Source organism: Danio rerio, chromosome 6 (genome assembly GCF_049306965.1).
Source record: "Danio rerio strain Tuebingen ecotype United States chromosome 6, GRCz12tu, whole genome shotgun sequence".
NCBI lineage: Eukaryota > Metazoa > Chordata > Actinopteri > Cypriniformes > Danionidae > Danio > Danio rerio.
In genome coordinates this window covers 37194714-37217601 of record NC_133181.1, presented here as the reverse complement: position 1 = coordinate 37217601, position 22888 = coordinate 37194714, and the positions used below count along the sequence as shown (strand labels likewise).

The 22888-nt window shown below is 35.5% G+C and overlaps 1 protein-coding gene across 7 annotated transcripts in view; it reads right to left on the bottom strand.

Annotated features, from left to right (window-relative positions):
• The window catches only part of lrp8 (low density lipoprotein receptor-related protein 8, apolipoprotein e receptor), a 332503-nt gene that overhangs the window by 132781 nt on the left and 176834 nt on the right, over positions 1-22888 (bottom strand).

Genomic DNA, 22888 nt, shown 5'->3' with positions numbered 1-22888 from the left:
TTTCTTCTGGGAAAACGAAGTTACTAAAAAAAAAAACACAGAGAGAGGATAAGATTATATTAACATATTTATCTAATAATGTAAATCATTTCCTTGGTGCGGGTGTAACATGGTTAATCTAAGCCGGGGAAATGAAATTTCTCAGATGCGCATCAATAAGCCCAAAGAAATAATCATTAGCTTTGCACAAACCACATTACATTAGCGAGGCAGTTTCGGTCAATAACGTCCGAGTGATGAGTTCCACGCTCAACTAAATTCAGATGTTTCTGTGAGTGGTGAGGATAATATTCGTCTAAGTGGGCATTAGAATGACTTCCATTACTCCTTTCTCATTTACCTAAATGCATCTCTATAATGGCTAAGAGTATTTGGACAGCACCAAAAATAACAGGGCTGACATTTCAAGTTGCGTCTGTAACTAACAAGTTATGAAATCAAGAATGCAGTCTCAGGTTTCATTCTGTCATTCTTTCTGTCCACAAACCTTCAATGATTTTTAATCTAGTTTTAAAACTTGAAGTCAAGTCAGCATGTACGTTATTTATCGTAAATATGATGCTATTACTTCAAATGATTTTTATTATTATTAATTATTATTCTTACTATTTAATTAATACTTTAATTCAGCAAGGATGCTTTAGACTGAAAATTCTGAAAAGTGTAAAAAAAAAAAAACTTTCAAAAAGTTCTAAATGATTGTCAAAACTTTCACTCAAGCCCACATCAACAGTTTTTAAGATATTTAAGATAAGCTTTTTGTAAGATTGGTAAGATTATTTTAAAAAGAAATTAATAATTTTTATACACTTTAAATGTATCATAACGAGTGCTCAAAAATGCATTTGCAAATAAAAAAAAATCACAGTTTACACGCACACACATATGAAGTACAATGGAAAACTAAACAGATAATAATTTTAAATATTTCTAGAGCAGGATTTTTTCCTCCCTGAAGGATCATGTGACATTTAATCCTGTAGTAAGGATCCTGAAATTCAGCTTAGACATCATAATAAAAATAAATCCTAAAATAGAAAACAATTACTTAAAACAGTAAATAATATTTAACAGAGGGCAAAGCAGTGGCACAGTAGGTAGTGCTGTCGCCTCACAGCAAGAAGGTTGCTGGGTCGTTGGTTCGAGCCTCGGCTCAGTTGGTGCTTCTGTGTGGAGTTTGCATGTTCTCCCTGCGTTCGTGTGGGTTTCCTCCGGGAGCTCCGGTTTCCCCCACAGTCCAAAGACATGCGGTACAGGTGAATTGGATAGGCTAAATTGTGTGTAGTGTATGATTGTGTGTGTGGATGTTTCCCAGAGATTGGTTGCGGCTGGAAGGGCATCCGCTGCGTAAAAACTTGCTGGATAAGTTGGCGGTTAATTCTGCTGTGGCAACCCCAGATTAATAAAAGGTCTAAGCTGACAAGAAATTGAATGAATATTTAACAGAATGGTTCACACAAAAAATAAAATAACCTCATTGTTTATACTACCTTGGGCTTTTAAACCTAAGTTTCTTTCTTCTGTTAACACAAAAGAAGATATTTTGAAAAATTCTGGTTTGCTAACACCTATAAACTCTACTCAAAAGAAGAAAAAAATCAATCAAAAAGTCTATGAGTGCTACCCTACCAGCATTTTTCAAAATATCTTCTTTTGTCTTCAACAGACGCAATAAACTCAAAGTTTCCAAGTAAAGGGAATTATGAAAGAGTAAATGATTACAGAATTTTCATTTTCGGGTGAATTATCCTTTTAAAGGGTCATAAAACCCCCTCTTTTAGCCTAAGTCTACCTCAAAACATGAGGAGACTTATGATTTTACAGTTTATTAAGTAAAAAATGAAAAGAAATAAACAGTAAGTAATTTAATGCCCTGCTACATATATGAAAGGCTATTCGTAATTTAATATAATATAACCACAATTTGTTCCATCATTATAAAGATAAAGATGTTTATATGAACACTATAAATGAGAAAGACTTCTCTCCTCCTGAATTCCAGTCTGAATGCAGACACAGTGGATAGCAGAACAGCTGGTCTCTTGACCTATCTATTCCAACCATTAGCCCGGCTGGTAATTATAATGATTTTAAATATAGACGAACAAAGCAGCAGGGCGATATGTTTGAATGGTAATGAACTAAACTTATAAAAACAAAGGCTGCCATTCTCCAATTCTCGTACAGCCCTGCCTACAAAGATGCTTACTATACATAAACAGCTTGGCTGTATCGGCCCTGACAGCTTTGCGAGGAAAGCCATGCAACAAACCCTGTGGATTGTGGAAACAAACACACAAGACCCTTCATGAACAGCTAAATACAGCGTGCCTATGTGCGTAAAGCACATAGAGTCATGAATAATTAAGAAGCAGGCTCTTCTCATAGGATAAGAAAACTCAGCTATGAATAATAATGAGAAACCGACCCGTCATCACTGGACAGGCAGATCAGCGCTACGTCACAGATTTTGATCCCGCCCCAAAAATTATTTTAAACACAGAAGAGAAAATTGCCAATCAGGTTTATCCACAATTAAAGCTAACATGGGGGAACATTGTCTTAATTAATGCTCGACACACACAAATCTGTAAAAATCTCAAAAAAGTATTCAAGGATTTCTTGAACTTTTAACGTCCCTTCTAATTTAAACATAATTTTGACCAATTAAATGTCATTTTGCCAGCTCTTTTTACATCTACGTTCCTGTTTGTTAGATCAATTCAATTCGTTCTTTGAATTGGAATTAAAAAGGCAATTTAGTCCACCTCTGAACTGTGTACCCTGCTAATCTGAAATTAACTGTATTCTTGCTTTCTCTGTGGCAGAACTGTAGCCCTGGTGGGAAAGAGTTTACGTTAGATCCAAAAGTTAAGTTTTGTTAGTCCTAGGGAAGGTCATTCTTAATCAGAGTATGAGCCTTCAGGACATTGGATGGATATATCTTTATCACAAATGCTGACGGCTGCACACTCACACACTGGTCAACAACAAGAGGCAGCTCTATCGACGCGCTTATCGACAGCTTTCTGGAGAATCTGTTTGATCCACAGATACAGCTCTCTGTCCAGTATAGTCACAGCCAGCAGCATTTTTCACAGAAATCCTACTGTTTCAATCTGTCTACAGTGGGTGTTTTTTTCATTCAAATACTCACTGTAGCCATTCATTTTCTTGACGGCTTAGTCCCTTTATTAATGCGGGGTCGCCACAGCAGAATGAACCACCAACTTATCCAGCACACTTTTATGCAGTGATGCCCTTCCAGCCGCAACCTATCTCTAGGAAACATCCACACACACATTCACACAAACACACTCATACACTACGGACAATTTAGCCTACCCAATTCACTTGTACCGCATGTCTTTGGACTGTGGGGGAAACCGAAGCACCCGGAGGAAACCCATGCTAACTGAGCCGAGGATCGAACCAGCGTCCTTCTTGCTGTGAGGCGACAGCACTGCCTACTGCGCCACTGCGTCACCCTGGGTGTTGTTTCTGATGCTAAAATACTTTTTCACAGCCCAACTTAATATGTGGAGGCAACTTCAAAAATAAATGAAAAGAAATCAGTACTATAAAAAATCTATCATTTATTTCTTGTATTGAACTCAAAAGAAGTTTTGAACAATGATGAATCCCAGAAGCCTTTCAATTTTATGTTGGTGTTAATGGCAAATATCTTTCGTGTTTAACAGAAAGGTAAGAAACCACTTCAGGGTGAGTAAATGATGGCTAAATTTGGTTAAACTATCCTATAAATTATAACAATTAATTTCCTAACACATTCAAAAGAAAAGCAAACCAAACCACATTTATATATATATATATATATATATATATATATATATATATATATATATATATATATATGTATGATCAGCTTCATATATATATATATATATATATATATATATATATATATATATATATATATATATATATATATATATATATATATATATATATATATATACATACATTTGAAGTCAGAATTATTAGCCCCCCTGATTTAGCCCCCTTGTTTATTTTTTCCCAAATTTCTATTTATCGAAGAGAATTTTTTTTTTCAACACATTTCTAAACATAATAGCTTTAATAACTCATTTCTAATAACTGATTTATTTTATCCTTGCCATGATGACAGTACATAATACTGGATTAGATATTTTTCAAGACACTTCTATGCAGCTTAAAGAAACATTTAAATGCTTAACTAGGTTAATTAGGTTAACTAGGCTGGTTAGGGTAATTAGGCAAGGTAATTGTATAACGGTGATTTGTTCTGTAGAGTATCGAGAAAAAAAATAGCTTAAAGGGGCTTATCATTTTGACCATAAAATGTTTTGGAGCATAAACAGTGTTAAACCAATTTTATGAAATCACATGCTAACATTAGCTACAATTCCATACACCAATTTTTATGTGCATTTTGCACATACACATAAAAAACAGTTGATGGAAAAGCCAAGATGCGTATAAAATTTGAAAGTGCGCATAAAAAACACGCGCATAACTGAGCAGGATAAACTTTTTATTCGATAAGAAAAGATGCGCATAAACTGCGTTGGAAACACTTTGACCAAACAAATTTCAGTATGTGTATTCAAAAACTTATGTGATTGTGTTATAAAAGAGATCATGTGATGATAAAAATATGTGCGAATGGATAAACCAGCCAGCTAAGCACATTGTAAAGCATCTGAAACGTTGTTTTGGTCAATCTAAAATGCTTTAACCATTTCAGTATTAGTGTTATTAAATTATTAATGACCTCCAGAATCAAGAGCATCTGTGCTCTACGTCTCACCACGGCGCATTCACTGCATGTCAGGATTGCCTTCTGATGCACAAGTCATTTATTAAATGAAAAAAAGATTCACGCAGCTTCTCATACAGCAGCAAATTCTGTTTTTACTGTTGATATTTGGCACCAGTTAATCAGGAAATTATGATTTTGTTCACTTTGACTCGGATGGAAACGCTGCTTTTTTCACACGTCTTTTATGCAATAATCCAGTTTTGCTCATAAAGTTAAGTCGCATTTTTGGATGGAAACATAGCTATTGACAGCCCTGGTTGACATCAGCCACACACAGGGTAAAGCGAGGTCAGTGAAACCTCTTGACTGACAGTGTCACACACAAAGCCTGAATAACAAATTGCATTAGGGAATCATGATCTTACTCCATTGATCCACTCGTCTCCATTTTATTGACTAATTTGCCACTGAACATGTGATCATAATTCTGATTTATGCTACGAAAACGCACTTTAACAACTTGATGCATATTATTAAATGTGTGTGTGGCTATGCGAGTATAATGACCAGCTCAGTTTTGACCTGCACGCATCTAAAACCCAAGCGTCTTGATCCCATTAGCAGCGAACGCCGGGATCTCTTCTGCATTCACACAGCGTTGCTCCTGCGTGGCCAGGCTACTATAATCTAAGGGTGCCCGTGCGTTATGCTAATGCGATTTTGATTAACTGTCTCGCTAATGTCCCTTCACTGAGGTGGGGAGAGTGGGGGGGTAACTTAAGAGTTTATCATGCTGAAAACCTCCCAGTCATATTTAGCTTTGTATGTTATGAGGGAGCCTGATTAATTCTGATGTCCTAACCTGACAGGAAATTGCTATGCTAATGAATTTGTCTGGCGAGTCTTTAACATTTGAAGAGAGGCTGAGTGGAGCAAAGGGGAGGTGCTTCATTTCTGTTACATACAGACAAGCTGTACATCAATGTCAATGAAGAAGGTAGATGAAAGAGGCGATAAACTCAGTGTTCATCACAAAGCATGTTAAAGTAGAGATACACCAACTGCAATTTTGTGGCCGATTTTGATTTCTGATTTTCTGGTAAATGTGACTTGCCAATACTGATTTTTTCCTGATTCTGATTTCACCTTAATACCAATTTAAAAGGGCCTAAAGTAGTATGCAAAAATGTATTCATTTTTTTTTTATAACCACACTTGATAAAAACAGTCTGCAGAAATACTTAATTAATATAATTAATATTCTCCCTTTTTACAGTACATGTCATCAAAGGGGAAGTGTCAATCTCTCCCTAATTAGCATACACAGCCCTAAGTGAAAAGCAGCCGTCCACCATTAGAGTTTTCACATCGTGCCTGCTGAAGATATGTCAGCAACTAGGAGATATTAAAAATGTTCGGTTTTAGGCAACCCAGGCTCATTCTGATTATGTACCCCTATATACACATTTCTGGAGAGAGCAAAATTACGTCCCAGGAGCTACGCTTTTTTTACAGCTTTTGTTTTTGTGAATTTGCCAGAGGCCGCCGTGTACGCTTTATCAGATCTCAAAATTCTCTCGCAAGTGCCATTCGCACCAGCTGTTCTCATGTAAATACACCAGAGGTCGCTGTTGACTGACTGACTGACCAACCAACTAATACTTCCACCCACCCCCTTCCCTAAACCCAACCGCAGTGTTTCAAAAAGCAATCCAAGAAAAAGAAAAGCTTCCAGATTTTTATCACATTTTCAGATTTCATTATATCCTCACCCTGTTATTTGCTTGTTTATTTTATTTTTTGTCATTCGAACTGTTCTTCACCGGACTCAGACTCATCGTGTGGTCAACTCTGCTCTGCATCTCAAGTCGTGTTGAGCTACCGGACAAACTGGTCACAGCTGATTAAGACATCCTTTATTTATTCATTCATTTTCCTTCGGCTTAGTCCCTAATTTATCAAGGGTCGCCACAGTAGAATAAACCGTCAACTATTCCGGCATAAGTTTTACACAGTGGATGCCCTTCCAGCCAAAACTCAGTACTGGGAAACAACCATAAGCTCTCACACACTACAACCACTCACCTATAGCGCATGTCTTTGGACCGTGCGGGAAACTAAAGCACCCGGAGGACATGCTTGAGAACACGAGAAATACATGCAAACCCACCACAGAAATGCCAACTGGCCCAGCCAGGCCTCGAACCATCAACCTTCTTGCTGTGAAACGACAGTGCCACTAATGAGCCACCGTGCCATGAATAAGACATCAATATAAGCTTTTGAGTACTAAATTTTCCAGTAATATGAAGTCTAATGGGCTACTAGCAGTGAATATATGTACCATAATCTGAAGTGTAAAATATGTCAATACTTTTATTTGAAGTACCCATAAGAATGATTTATTTTCAAAATGCAGGTTTTGTTAAGGTACAATATAATAATTGCATATAATGTGCATACCTCAGTCCACAGTCAAACATTTATGAACATATACTTGCAAACTCTTAATACTATTAATACGTAAATATTAATACTAAAATACACCAGCTTAAAAACAAATGATATGCAAACAAATAAACACATCTTGAGCCAATTACTATGTAATCAAAAATTCATAAAGCACACAGTTTTCAAAGCCAGGCTTATGGACAAGGAGAAATAAACATGGCAAGCTGAAGCAGAGTTGACAAAAAATCTATAAACAAGATTTTCTACCCTGAGTGGTGCAGCAGTATGAGAGAAAATAATTAAAACATGCTGAAAACCCGCTCTGGTTCTAAGCTAAGCTATAGTAATATGTCTCCAGGGTGCTTTGCGCCAATTAAGCTAATAACACCAAATCAATAAGCACTCAATAAAGTTTGGGTGGAGGAAAAAAGACTTCAAGAGTGGCGATCCTTCTTGGACAGTAGTGCATATGGCGCTAATGAAATACGTTCACAACAATAAACAACTGACTGATTTGTATAATGCACAGCTTTCAATTATTACTGTGAGATTTCAATTAATTAAACACTTTATCGTTCAATTACTTTTTGACCCAAACTGATAAGGTGAGCAGTTGATTAAATTATGCCGTCAATTATGCCTGGAATGATATAAAAGTAATAAACTGATGAGAGGTAGAGAATTAGGCAGAGGAAGCAGATTAAAGTGGAAGGCAAATGCACAGTGTTTCATTCCCCCCCAGTAAAGCACTAGGAGAAAGCTGCCATTTATATCAATAAAACTCCCCTGTGTCTCCACTTCACTTCACCACTCAAGCCATAAGGGAATAAATCTGATACAAATCACAGTGAGATGGATAGAAATGGACAGAGATCAGCAGAGCGTTGGGGGAAGATGAAGAAATATGGCAGAATGGAGGCATGAAAATGAAGACAACACATGGAAGAGAATGCAAGCACAACATACTCGTGACAGCAGGAAAATCAGCTTACTGGAAGGGTTTATGCATTTTCATAACAACGTAATATATTAGTAATATTTAAATTTTATGCCACTCAGCCTCACAAGGAGGAGGAAATTTAACGCAAGACAAATAAGAAACAGTGTTACTGATAACTAAAACGTATAGCAGCATTGTTTTGTCTTTGAATGCGTTTACATCAAAATTCACACACTACTGTTTAAGCTGCGGTTCTCAATGTCTACGTTAAAAGGTCCAAACAGTTGATAAAAACCCACTAATATAAACCTCTAATAAACCAATAAAGCACAACACCACTAATATAAGAGCAATTTTTGTACAAAACACACCAAAGTTAGGCCAAAAAAAAGTATCTGGATGCAGCCATTTGATGCAAGCTGAGGTTGCATTACACATAATGGAGCATTGCATGCAGCTTGTAACTGCACCAGGTCTACATCCAGACCTCTCTCAAAAAAGGTGAAAAATACAAAAGGTGTGTACTGAAAACTTTAGGTGTTGTAATTTTGCAGTCCTTATTTTGGAATACTGCCATTCAAAATGTCTGTGTTTTGTTTCATAGTGGCGTTTCACATTTCCACTATTTACAACTCAAATCAAAAAACACACAATTCAAGCAGAATGGCTCTGTGCTGGCTTGTGGCAAAAAAACTTCTGCCTGTTCTCTTCATCAAGTTTTTCTCTTTTTTGTGAGACCGACATCTTCATCCATTCAAATAATCGCTTTGCTGCGGTGCATTAAAGCAGACGCGCACACGCAATTAGCCAGCTCGATCACGTGAAGCCTTGGGTTTTCATGTCATGGAGGAAAACACTGAAAACTTGGCCTTCAGTTTTATTTTGGCCCATATTCTTTTTTTTTTTTTTTACAAAAATACAAACAACTAAACAGTTGATTTACACGGTTTATGAATTTATCAATGGAAGAATTGACTATTTGTATCCTTTACGCATGGTCTTGCAATACGAAATGTAGTTGGGTCCGGATTAAAAACCCTCGTGGTCTGGATCCGGACTGGAGTCCGGACTTTGAAAAGCCCTGTACTAAACAATAAAATGATATGTAAAATGAGTGAGGGAGTGAAAAAAAAATGATTTAATGAAAACACACAATGAAAATATAAAATGAGCACTTAAAAATACATAACAAAATGACAAATAAAATACTCAAATGAAAATAAAAAGAAATAAGATGAAACCCAGCCTAAACAATGAATAAAAATTACAATATCATATCTAAATAATCCTTAAATAACAACTGTACATAAATAAAGAAAAAATATTAGTATTATTGATTTACTTCAAAATAGTCCAATTTCTGTAATGTATTGGATTTTTTTGTATTACTGTGGATATTTCTCAGTAAAAAAGTTTGATTACCATTCCAACCAGGTTTTTGTGAAAGCAAAAAACAGACTTACTGCAATTTACTTACTGTACATCCAAAAACAGAAGGAACATAGAATGAAACTCAACATAAAAACAATAAAATACTGTATATAATTGCACATACAGTAAGCTGTAAAAATGCTGGTACTTGCAAATAAGAAAATGACAATATGTCAGTTTTGAAAAACCATAATTACCATCTGATGCCATCAATGCACCACCTCATCACTTTATATCAAAATTGCAACAGAAACAAACAAAGAAAGAAGCTGATAAAAAATGCGAGTGGGCAGACAAATGAAGTGCGTCACATTCCACTAATAATGCCTGTGCTGTTACAGCAGACCTGCTGATCTGGCACAAATGACAGTCTAAAACACGTGCACAAGCAGAACCGCATTCACAGCTTCATTAGGCCATGAAGAGACTCTTAGACACACACTTCCCTCTAAACACACACCCTCCTGAAAAACGGGCTACTAAAACCAGACAGAGCGGATTTCAGACTGGCCAGCGATCTAACAAAACAGCACGTTGTGATCGGCTACCCTTGTCTGAGTGCACACACAAGCACACCCCTAAATTGATGTCTAGGGCAAACACATGACAGAAATCCTATAAGCTGTAAATCGATAGTCTCGGTCTTGCTTTAATTACACATTCTCTGGCTCTCAAGCTGGTCTCTACAGATCTGGCCCACTGGAGGTAATCTTAACAATAAGACTGGGAAATACAGTAGATTATTGCACTGGTGGGATGTTTGTGAACAAGCTGACATTTAAACGACACATTTAAAAGAAATTAGAAATCATAACAGAAAGAAAAAGGGGAAAATACAACTGAAAAAAAATTGCAAAGGAAATAGCACAGTGCCCTATGGACATTCTTAATAATTCATGACTAAATATTGCTTCAAGAGGACAAAAACACTATTTAATATATTCTTATATGCAAATGAAGAAGATCTGAAAGCGAAATGATGCTTTTCCTCTGTGGATTCTAACGTTTTTTTAATTTTAAAGTGCTGTGAGGGAACATAAACAGATTTAAATGTGGATTTAAATGTAAACTTTCCACAATCAGCTTTTCATAATAAACGTCTCTTTGTTAACTTTACATTGTCCTTGTTTGTGCTTTACAAATGGAAGGAACTGTTATCGAAGAAGGTTTTTTGATTGTGATGTAGCACCCACATGCATGGAAAACAAGTCAATCTTTTTTTCTGTTGCAATCATGCCTCTGATTCACACTACATTCCCATGAATCTTTAATGTGACAGGCCAGTTTTGAAAGTCAAATGGCATTACTTTAAATTCCGGTATTCTACTTGGGCTATACAGTTAAAGTCAGAATTATTGGCCCCCTGTTTATTTTTTCCACAATTTCTGTTAATTGTAGAAAATATTTTTTCAACACATTTCTAAACATAATAATTTTAAAAACTCATCTCTAATAACTCATTTATTTTATCTTTTTCATAATAACAGTAAATAATATTTGACTAGATATTTTTCAAGACACTTTTATATAGCTTAAAGTGACATTTAAAGACTTAACTAGGTTAATTAGGTTATCTAGGCAGGTTAGGGTAATTAGGCAGGTTATTGTAAAATGATGGTTTGTTCTGTCAACTATCGAAAAATTTATAGCTTAAAGGGGCTAATAACTCTGTCATTAAAATGGTGTTTAAAAAATGAAAAACTGCTTTTATTTTAGCCAAAATTAAACAAAGAAGACTTTCTCTAGAAGAAAAAATATTATCAAACATACTGTCAAAATGTCCTTGCTCTGTTAAACATCTTTTTAAAAATACTTAAACAGAGAAAAAAAAAATAAAAGGGGGTCTAATATTTCTGACTTTAACTGTGTGTGTGTGTGGTTTTTTTTTTTGGTGATGACAGCTTAATCATATGGAGAATGAAGTCACATGACTTCACGCATGACAAAATCTTGATGGTTTTGTTGGTCTCGTCCATCAAATCTAATCTTTAATTTGTATTTTCTATTGGACTCAAGTCAGGTAATTGGCTGGGTCATTCCACAGCTTGATTTTCTTTCGCTGCAAGCATATGAGAGTGTCAGATATTTGTCTTGCTGAAGCGTTAACCATTATCATCCTGATAATATAGATGTTGGACTGAAGCAGCTACACTGAGGAAGAGCAGAGGGTTGCTTAGTAACTATTGAGAGATTTCAGCTGCTGTCTGGGCTTTCACTGCCTTTTCACACCACCCATTCTTCATGTGTTCAAGACATTTTCCCCGCTCCTTAATTTTATTACGGATAACTTCATTTGTAAACTCATTAGATTTGTTTTTTTCCATATATGGATTTCTTTGGTTGTTACCAACATCAGGTGTAAAATTTTCAAGTCAACAGCAACTTTAGAAAAATGTTTTTTGGTAAAAAATGGTAATGTGTTCAATACTTATTTTCCCTGCTGTATGTTTATATATTGGCTGAATGTTCAGGTCAAGCACTGCTATGGCGAGCATGCATTACAGTAATTTATGGGCCAAGCAAGACACAGTAGCATGATTTCCAGCTACATGGAATGGAAATCACAGCAAATGAACTGTGTTGTGCACTGCCAGAGGGCATGTAAATAGGATTGCTCATTTGGGAGGATTTGGACAATGGATTTGGATTTACATGTGTAGATGCAGGGATATAGACAGTGGAGCATGAGATGGCCAAATCTCAGCTTTACTAAAGAATTAATTAGCAATAAATCAATATTGGTTTTATTGAAAGCCACAGTTGTAATTCTCTTCAAGGACGCTGCACATTACAATGAAGGAGAATGATTTTCACATAAAAAAATTGACACACTTCACATTAAAGTGCCCCTATTATGCTATTTTAAGGATTCCTAATTTTGTTTTGTAGGTCTCTTACAATAGGTTCATACCCATGCAAGGTCAAAACGCACTTTAATTTCCTCAAAATATACGTTACAGCATTCAATCTTTTTCAATAGTGCCTGAAATGGTTCATTTAAAGCATAGGTCTTAAACTCAATTCCTGGAAGGCTGCAGCTCTGCAGTTTTGCTTGAACCATGATCAAAAACAGATGATTCAACTAATAAAGGTGATCCAACTATTCAAGGTGTTCAACATGTGTTTTTTTTAGGGTTAAAGCAAAACTGTGCAGAGCTGAGACCCTCCAGGAATTCAGTTTGAGACCTATGATTTAAAAAAAATAACTCGCTTTAAATCTCTGTCTCACAATCAAATTGTTCTGATTCATCAAGATTGGCCCAGTCTGTTGTGATTGGTCTACTACTTGCAGCATGTATCAAAAACAAAACACTAATTAACATATTTGAATTTCAGCAGTTATGGCTTTGGTTTTACCATATCAATTTGAGCTCTAGTCCTCCCCTTTTGGAATTGCATTGAGTGGATTTACTTTCACAGTACAAAAAACAGCATTTTCAATTCAGCCTCAATTACAGATGCAGCGTTTGAGGGTCTAAAGAGTCAGTGCTCATGGGCAGCAAATAAAAAACATACACTTATGCTATGCATATAGGCTTGTGTAAGAGTTAACATTGGAATTATTAACAACTCATCTCAGGCAGTTCAGAATCGCTAATTTCTTTCAGGAAATATTAACTTACAAAGTTAGTGTGAATGTGTTTGTTTGTGTGTGTGAGTATTCAAGTTGTTCCCAACAGGTAATACCAGAAATTACATAAAATTAAGGACTTTTGGAAATGTAAAAATGCAGAATGTTTTCTGTAAGCGTTGTGTTTAGGGATAAGATGACTTACTACTTGCTTAATTTACACATTTACAAACTTACACATATAATTGTACAATCTGTACTTTCTTGTTCAGTTCTATTTTTAATAATATTTAAATTATTATTGTTTAGTGTTTAAATAAAGTTTAAGTGTGTTATGATTCCCAGTGTTATTGCGTTGTGAAGCACTTATATCCTCAGGGAACCCTGTTTTGTTTTACTATGTGCAGGCTCTACTAAGCTGAAATGTTAATAAAGCTGCTCTGACTCACATTTCTAAAGTGTTGCTATTATAATAAAGGTAAATCAAAACTTCCTTCCTGTCTTTTTGATAATCTTAAAGTGTGACTCAACACACAGACACACAAGGCTGAGCCATTGAAAGTGGCTTCTTCTTTAAGAGCACAAATTTGCTATGTGTGTTATGGAAGGCTTTTTTTTCTGCCCGTGTAGCTCAGGTGAGGCATTCAGCTTGAAGGATCTTCAGCAACACTGATACTGGCAGACACTATAAATGAAGAAGGTTTCTGCTTATGAAGGACTTATTGCTTTAATTCACCTGCAAAGCAATACTGTTTTTCAAAGACAATGATAAATGCCAGAGTGAAAAAGATAAACAGATGTAAGGATTGTGCAAAGTCACTTTATAAGGGGTTTAAACACAGTGGTGTGGCAACAGGCTGTAAATATAACCAGCTTCTAATTGTGAAATGTATTAATTTTATTCACACTTAATAAAATCAATCAAAAACAATTAAAGCCTAAAAAGGTCAGTTTTAAAGTGATATTTGTGAGTTATCCTCAGTTAAGCCACTCTAGGGACATTGTACATCTTACTTAAAAAAAAAAGGCAAAATTGGTCCTTTTTAAATTTCTAATAATTTTAATTTGTAGTTTCTTTTTTTTATACAGTGCGAATCCGGAGAGTATTCTTAGAGCTTCACTTTTACCACATTTTTTAATGTTACAGCCTTGTTCCGAAATGGATTAAATTAATTTATTTCCTCAAAACTCTACACACAATAAAAAATTAAATTAATTGAATGAATAAATAAATGAATTTAATCCATTTTGGAATAAGGCTGTAACATAAAAATGTGGAAAAATTGAAGTGCGATGAATACTTTCCACATGCACTGTACACCATTTTAAAGATGCATCTCCCTCCCTGCTGGACTCATTTAATGACATCCTGTTGGCAGCATAAGATACCCTGAGCTCTCTTTAAAACATAATTATAGTAAAATTACCATTAGACCAGTTTGGTCAAAACCGATAATCTTGCCTGCCTCTTTCACAAAGCTACTCAATCTGTTTTTATTTGACAGACTCAGACTACCGTACCAAGCTACAATGCAGAAAGATAAAACAAACTGAACAATGTAAAAAATGCAGGGTTGCACAGAATTCATTCATGTTGACCCAACACAAATTGATTAACTTAACACTTTTAACAAATTGATGTGGATTGAACATAAAAAAACAAGTTGTCCCAATGAAATCTCAAGAATTGTGTTGTTTCAGCTCTTTTTAAGTAGTTAAGTAGTTTGAACAAGCAAAACAATTATTTGAGTGAAGTTTCCACAGAAAAAAACAGTCTTTGTTAAACTTTTTTTTAATAAACAGCCAGGGTGTTAGGTTGGAATAACATGTCACGAACCCTAGATATTTATGTGTGTTAAATGTCCAAACCTTTATTAGTTGTTATGCTGGGGACCCATTCTCACAATTAACTAGTTGTTTTTAGTTAATAAGCTGGCTGTTTATTATACAGTATTACAGTTTTCATAAAGGTATATATCAAAGACTTATTATGCATGACATATTCTACATCTCTTAATCCTATACTCTCCATAAAACTTCAACTTCAAAGTTGGAAAATATTATCAGACCTTTATAGAATAAAATATTTTGTACTTATATATATATATAAAAAAAAAATTTATTAAAAATGATGCTAACATTTTATACTAGCCCATCCTAATTAATCCAGTAAATCCAGAGAAAATGAAAATCTTTAAGTGGTTCCTTAATTTTTCCACAGCTGTGTATATCATGCAGACACCATAGTGCTGACTCGATGAAAACCCTAGACAATACCGTCATTAAGACCTAAAGAGACTAGCGATGGTGATCTAGCCCTAAGCTCAAGGCACTTATGTAGGATCAATAGGCAAGCGGTCAGATCAAGGGTCACTAATGACAAATAAAAATCAAATTGACAGAATCGCACAAAGGATGTTCAGAGAGCATTTTTAGTAAGGCAGACATCTAAAACCAATCTTTGTCTCCTGTGGGATGCAATTAAACCCGCTATCCATCCATCATGTTGATCAATCCAGGAGTGAAACGCTGCAAACGCTGCAGATGTTTATTCTCCTGAGATTACAAGCCAAGTCGTGGGCTTCCTGTCCCTTCTGACCCCTTTTGGCTAGCGTAAACTTGTAAAAGTGACATGTTTAATTATTTATAACCTTCCCATACAAGAAGATACATGCATACAAAGGACATTTTCACTCATCACTCAACCACAAAACGCACTCATCCCTGTCAGACTGACCATGCAAGTAAATAGAGCCCCAGTGTCCAAGTTTCCATGACTCTGACCAATTAAATGTGCCTGCAGGGACCAAAGCCTCTTGACCCAATGCAGAAAGTCCTTTACACAGTATGAGCAGTGCACTTTAAAGTCCCAGAGAGCATCACAGCCAGTTAACGTCACTCTGACATGACCCGCTCTCAACCTCTTTGATAGGTTTAGTTGAACACTAATTAGTCTGACACAAATGGAAAACATAAACAAAAGCAATGCTGATTAGTTAATTATAAGATGTAAGAGAGTTCGATGAGCTATTCTAATATGTAATTGCAGCTTTGTTTTAGACAAAGTGGATTTCTAAATTGGTTTTTGATTTGGTTTATTACTGTATACCAGGAGTACGTTCAAATTGCCATGCTGTATTGCTGAGCCGAGTGAATTTTAAATTCACCCTTTAAAAAAAATGACATAATTTGTGCCTTTGAAAATCAAGCTTGCATGAACACTATGGAAACAAACAAACACATTTACAGTACTTTTGTCTGAAGACATGTATGCACAATACTTTTCAACAATGAATGCAAAACGTTTTGTGTGCTTTTGCTGATCATTTACACGACAGTGATTGTAACTCTTGCATGTTCGTAACTTGATTTTGCTTAAAAAGCCGACAATAGGTTTGACCCATTATTCTTTTTTCTTGGAGAAAGGTCATATATGACTCAAGATCCTCACAGCTAGGTTTTTTCCAATTATGCCGATTTCGCCCAGCATGTAAACACATTAACCTGCTTTCTGACGGTTTATTGAAGTGCGCATGTGGGATATGTGACAGAACTAGATACTTGCTGCTAATTTAAGAGCATTTAAAAATAGCAAATATTTAAGTGGGGAGGAAACAAACCACACATTCAGGTGTTTTCGAGACCCAAAGACATACAAATTTTCGCTCATCCAATAAAAACAAAAGTGCAAAATGCTGTATCTTTAAAGAATTCTTCATGTGATCCTAAAGAATACTCTAAAGAAGTCTTCTGCTGACATTACAATATATGTCTTTGGTTTTTATTGGTGTATTTAAAATGACAACTGAAATTAATTAAATTAATTCAATAATTGGAGTAGATTCAGTAGATAAAATAATTATATAAACTAATTATTGCATTTTGGCGCTGGTTCGATCCTCAGCTCAGTTGGCGTTTCTGTGTGGAGTTTGCGTTTCTGTGTGGAGTTTGCATGTTCTCCCTGTGTTCACGTGGGTTTCCTCCGGGTGCTCTGGTTTCCCCCACAGTCCAAAGACATGCGGTACAGGTGAATTGGGTAGGCTAAATTATCCATAGTATGTGTGTGTGTGTGTGTGTGTGTGTGTGTGTGTGTGAACGTGTGTATGGATTTTTTCCAGAGATGGGTTGCGACTGGAAGGGTATCCACTGCGTAAAAATGTGCTGGATAAGTTGGCGGTTCATTCCGCTGTGGTGACCCTGGATTAATAAAGGTACTAAATAAAGCCGACAAGAAAATGAATGAATGAATTATTGCATTTTGGAATCAATAACAGTAATGAATTGTTTTTTTTTAATACAGGTAAGTCCTGAAAACATACTTTACTTGCATTGCTGGCTTATTGCTTTGTATGTAATTGTGTATTGGAGTACATGTAAAGGATACTGAATGGGGTTTTTGGGGCCCTGAAATCACAAACTTTTCAAAACAAGATTGCAAATGTCAGTTATTGAAAACAAAACTATTAATTAATTTACTATTAATGTTTACATTTCTATACAAAGTGCCATTGCAACAATATGCCGGCCATGTATGATTGATTTTTGTAGCTTTCATAAATCTTTAGTAATGGATTATTTTAACAATATTGTCCTCTAGAAACAAAATCTCTGCTTAGAAAGTGTACAACTTTTGTACAGCTGAAGTCAAAATTTTTAACCCTCCTGTGTAATTGTAATTTTTTGCCATGATTTAAGAATATGTAATATTTTTCTTCTTATTTAGCAAGATACCAGTATTCCTATAGCTTAACGTGCAATGTAAAAGCTTTATTTAAATACGTTGGCAACTTAGCTTAATTAGGCAAGATGTGGATAATGGTGGCTTGTTCTGTAGCTAATGGTAAAACAAATAATAAGGGTACTAATAAAGGCTAATAATATTGTTATTGACCTTATTTTTTTTAAATGCATTTGTTTCAGCCAAACTAAAAGAACACTCTTTCCAGAGGTAAACATATTATATGAAATACTGTAAAAAGTCCTTGCTCCATTAAATATCACTTTAAAAATATTTGAAAAAGAAAAACAAATTCTAAAAAGGGCTCATCATTTTGTTTTCAACTGTGTTTGTTTCATAAGAACAAAACAAGAAAACAATGAACAATACTGAACAATCCACATGGGAGTAAATCAATAAGAACCAATGAAATATCAATTACATATATAGTCATTTTAAAGTCACTGTATGCTATAATATCTTCACTCAGATTATTCTTTTTCTCTTCCAAATATAATATGTTCCTCATATTATGATGTTTTAATTAACCTTGTAGGGCCATTAAACTCGGATATTGTGCAAGAATTCTTCTGTAGACATCAGTTTTACACACTAATATTTATATAGCATATTTAAAGTGTCTTTTTGATCTTGTATTGCATGACAATGACATGTTTACATGGCTTTTACAGAAATTTTATTTTGGTTTGTGCTATTTCCAAATCTTATTTCTTCTACCATATCCATCCCGTTCTTGCTATACTATCAATAAAAAAAATAAAAATAAAAATTTCACTATCAAAAAACTATCAAAACTATCAAAAAATCAACCCGGGCTCATTCTTAAAAAAATGTACCATATACATTTCTGGGGAGTGCCAATTACGTCCCAGAAGCAAATTTTTAAAAAAGTTTTCAAAAGCAATCAAGAAAAAGTTAAGTCCTCGCCTGATTTTTACCATGTTTTCAGATTTTACCACATTCTCACCCTTTTCTTTAATTTTTCATTTTATTTTTTGGCTTCCGTTATTGTCTTACCCGCTTTCTGGAACCGTTCTTTGCTGGACCCGAACCCTTTTGACATGCATCAGAACGGCAGAGTCACTTGCTGTCTTCACGAAACGACTAAAAACTCAACTATTTAGTCTCCACTTTTCTTCCTAATCTGCAATTGCCTCTCTGGCTCCACCGCTAACTGTACTACAAAAAAATAAAATAAATAAATAAATTTTTTGTTTTGCCTCTTGCACTTTTCATACCTGAAACTTGCCTACAGCACTTATTCATTGTTGCTCTTATAGTTGTGTAAATTGCTTCCTTGTCCTCATTTGTAAGTCGCTTTATATAAAAGCGTCTGCTAAATGACTAAATGTAAATGTACATGTGTCCTCTTCGCGTCCCAAGTCTGCCAATGTACATGGTGAGCTAACTGGACAAACTGGTAACAGCAGGAAAGCTGTTCATACAGAGGTAAGCGGTCAGCTGGTAAATACAAAAAGGAATGACGTCATACCACCCGTAGTGTTCATTTTAAAGACGAAATGCTACCATACATTCTTCTGGCAACATAATTTGTGACTTCCAGAAATATATTTAGGGCTTCGTTTACAGAATGAGACTATGTTGCCAAAAATCAACCAAAAATTTTTTTTTTTAATTACTTCAAAATAAAAATCACCAGCTTTACCTTTTGCAGTCAGCGGTTGCCTCTTGGTGCCTGAGCTCATGAAGATGGTGAGAAAAATCAGCAGTGATGGTTGCTATATGAAATCGCCAGCACAAGCTGCGTGACTAAGAAGCAATACGGCTGTGCTGAAGCCTCCACTCGGGCAGCAGGAATAGAGCACTCATGGCCCACAGACTGGGGCTTGCTCTTGGGTTTCAGTAGTGCTCCTGGAGCGCGGCCACATGGGAAATTACTTGAGGGAACCACTGCCTGAAGCATGAAATTGAACCCATCCGGTGCATCTGACTGGATCCCTCCATAATATTTAAACTAATTATGCAGCAAAATGCATGCATAGTTATAATAGGGCCTAGCCTTTGTTTCTTGTGCAACTTGTCACTTATCAATGCAAAAACAACAGCAAGGAAGTCTTGTAAAGGGTAAAATGTCACTGTGATAACCGCGAAAACTGTCATACTGTTATTCTACACATGAATGCATTCTTCTTCTTAATGAATTGTTTTATGTATTCAAAGATTTACTCATCTGCCACAAATGTTGATGCTTTATGAACAATTAGAAATGTAGAGCGATTTTAACAATGCATTTCTTAATATTTTTATATTTAAGACAAGTCAATTCTTATAAACTAGAATTATATATGATATTTGGTTCATAATATATGTGTATATATCCCCGCCAACACGGGGAGAACATACAAACTCCAAACAGAAATACCAACTGACCCAGCCAGGACTCAAACCAGTGACCTTCTTGCTGTGAAGCGACAGTGCTAACCACTGAGTATTATTATTATTATTATTATTATTATTAAATTAAATAAATACATTGAATTAATAAGTAATAATTATTATTATATTATATATAGCTTTAAATATTAATTAAAAATCACACTGTATCTAGGAATAAATTATATTTTAAGTGTAAATAATATTTTTAATTTTACATTAATCATATTTGTTCTATTATATACTGAGTATAGGACACTTTACAGTTTGAAAAAATATTGCTGTTGTTGGGCAACATAATGTTCTTTTGATGTAGTTGTTTAGATTGCTACTATGCAGTTTATTTATAAGTATAGTGCCTATTTCAGAAAATTTATCAGTTGGGAGAGACTGCGTTGGCGGCCATTGTCTACTTTGTCTATCCACAAGATGGTGACAGAGACTGTATAATAAGCCCTTAGAGGATAAAATCAGCAAAAAACTACAGCTGATCAAGTCATTATTAAACTGGTAAGTGACTTTCCAATATATATATATATATATATATATATATATATATATATATATATATATATATATATATATATATATATATATATATATATTTATCGAATTTAATTATTACTGATAGTCAATCTCTCTCTTTTATAAGTTGAAGTGCTGTTTTTATACCATATAATTGTAGTGCATTGAGTGTGAGATGGGACTCACATACCTGGAATGTGTGTATTTTGTCTTGGCAACCCTGATCTTTTTTTTTTTTTTTGGCCATCTGTTTGTTTTCATTACTGCAGTCCAGCAAAAAAAGAAAGAAGAAATGCCCGCATGTGTTTAGCCGTTTTTCCTTATTGCAAACACAACAGTAATCTGGTGGCACTGCTTTGGGTTTTTCAGAGTTAATTATTGTGATCTCCCTTTTGCAAACACTGGGGAATCTGTTTAGACTGAAGGCATTTCATGCTGTTCAGCCTTATAATCATAAAATGGCAGCAAAATCAACTGTTTTGTCATCAGAACTGTTCAAATACTAGCTCCACTGTGACATGTGTGAAGTAACAGTTTCTGCTGTTTTGACCCCAGCTGCAGATGTGAATGAACGGCGGGTGAAAGTAGTTCCTCTTACAAAAAGACTCTTGGTTTGGTTTTCTTTTTTTCTTCACTCTTGTAGCAGTGCGATATGGCTGTATATATTCACTGGTGGGACACTAAGGCAACACACACCTCCCAACAGTGCCAATATACAGCCATATTGCACTGCTACTCGTGTGATATTGCTCATATATATGTAAATAACAATTATTAAAAATATACATTTAAAGTATTAATTTCACTATATATTTAGTTTATAATAAATGACTTATTGGGCACAAGACATATCAATATCAGTAACATTTCAATAGTAAATGAAATGGCAAATAACCACTAATCAACCTCGTCACAGTCTATCATATTTGACACCTTTGTCTCTGATCAAGCTCTTAATAAAGAAATACAAGTTTAATGATTAAAAGCAACAGACTCACCAGACAGAAGACATAAATCAGTATACCCAGCAGCTGGAGGGGCCAAGAAATGACCCTTCATCTAACCCTAAATTTCACACACACAACACAGTAAATGTGCCTTTCGATACACGCAAGACCACACTTCATCAAGCTGATTAATTACCACCCAATCACGGCAAGCTACCCGTCTCATTTTTCATAATCATGCCAGCATATGATCCCAGATTTGCTTCTGTACAAGCACCTGAGTCATGTCCGCACGCTCCTGTTTATTACTTTTTAATGCAACCATAATGACTGCCCTGCTGTTCCCATTGATCAAGATATCCCATACTGAGAAAACTGCCAGGCCTGGGTCGTTTTTCAATATTACTCGCTTAATATTACCAGGTTGAGCACAACATGATAGTCTGCTGTAATGGCATATTGTGCATTACCAGAGGGAGGCTGATGTTTGGGGCTTATTTGAGGCACAAAGAGAGGTTTGTGTGGGGAAGCCATGAAGAAAACGAAGATCCATGTGACTGCTTGTGACTTTGCCCTATCGAAGGCACTAAACAAGCTGAGGAACGATTTGGTAAAGCAATCGAACATGTACAAGATATTGGGAGAACGTGACTGGATACACTCTAAAAAACGCTGGGTTGGTTTTTTAACCCAAATGCTGGGTTGAGACTGCTGGGTAACAAAATTGGGTTGATTCAACCCAATTTGGGTTGAAAATCGATCTTTATCTGTAACCCAGCAGTGCTGGGTTGGGAACGCGGACGTGAAAGAGAGCACGCACGTCACGTCAACATGCAGGGACATCAACGTGAGAAACCGCCATTTTCTTTGCGCTGTCTTTGAGGGGAAGCGAGTGAAATTCTGTGTGAGACGTAAGTTATTTAGTGTGTATTTAACAATTTTCATAAGAAATAACACACTTAGTTTACTTAGTATAATATACACGCGCTTTTTTTTCTGTTTCTCCGCCTGATGGCCGACTTGTTGCTCCGCCTCACGCTGACCTGTGCTCGCCTTATGGCTGAACTGTTGCTCCGAGTCCGCCTGACGAGCCACCTGTTTCTCCGGATCTGTTTCTCCGCCTAAC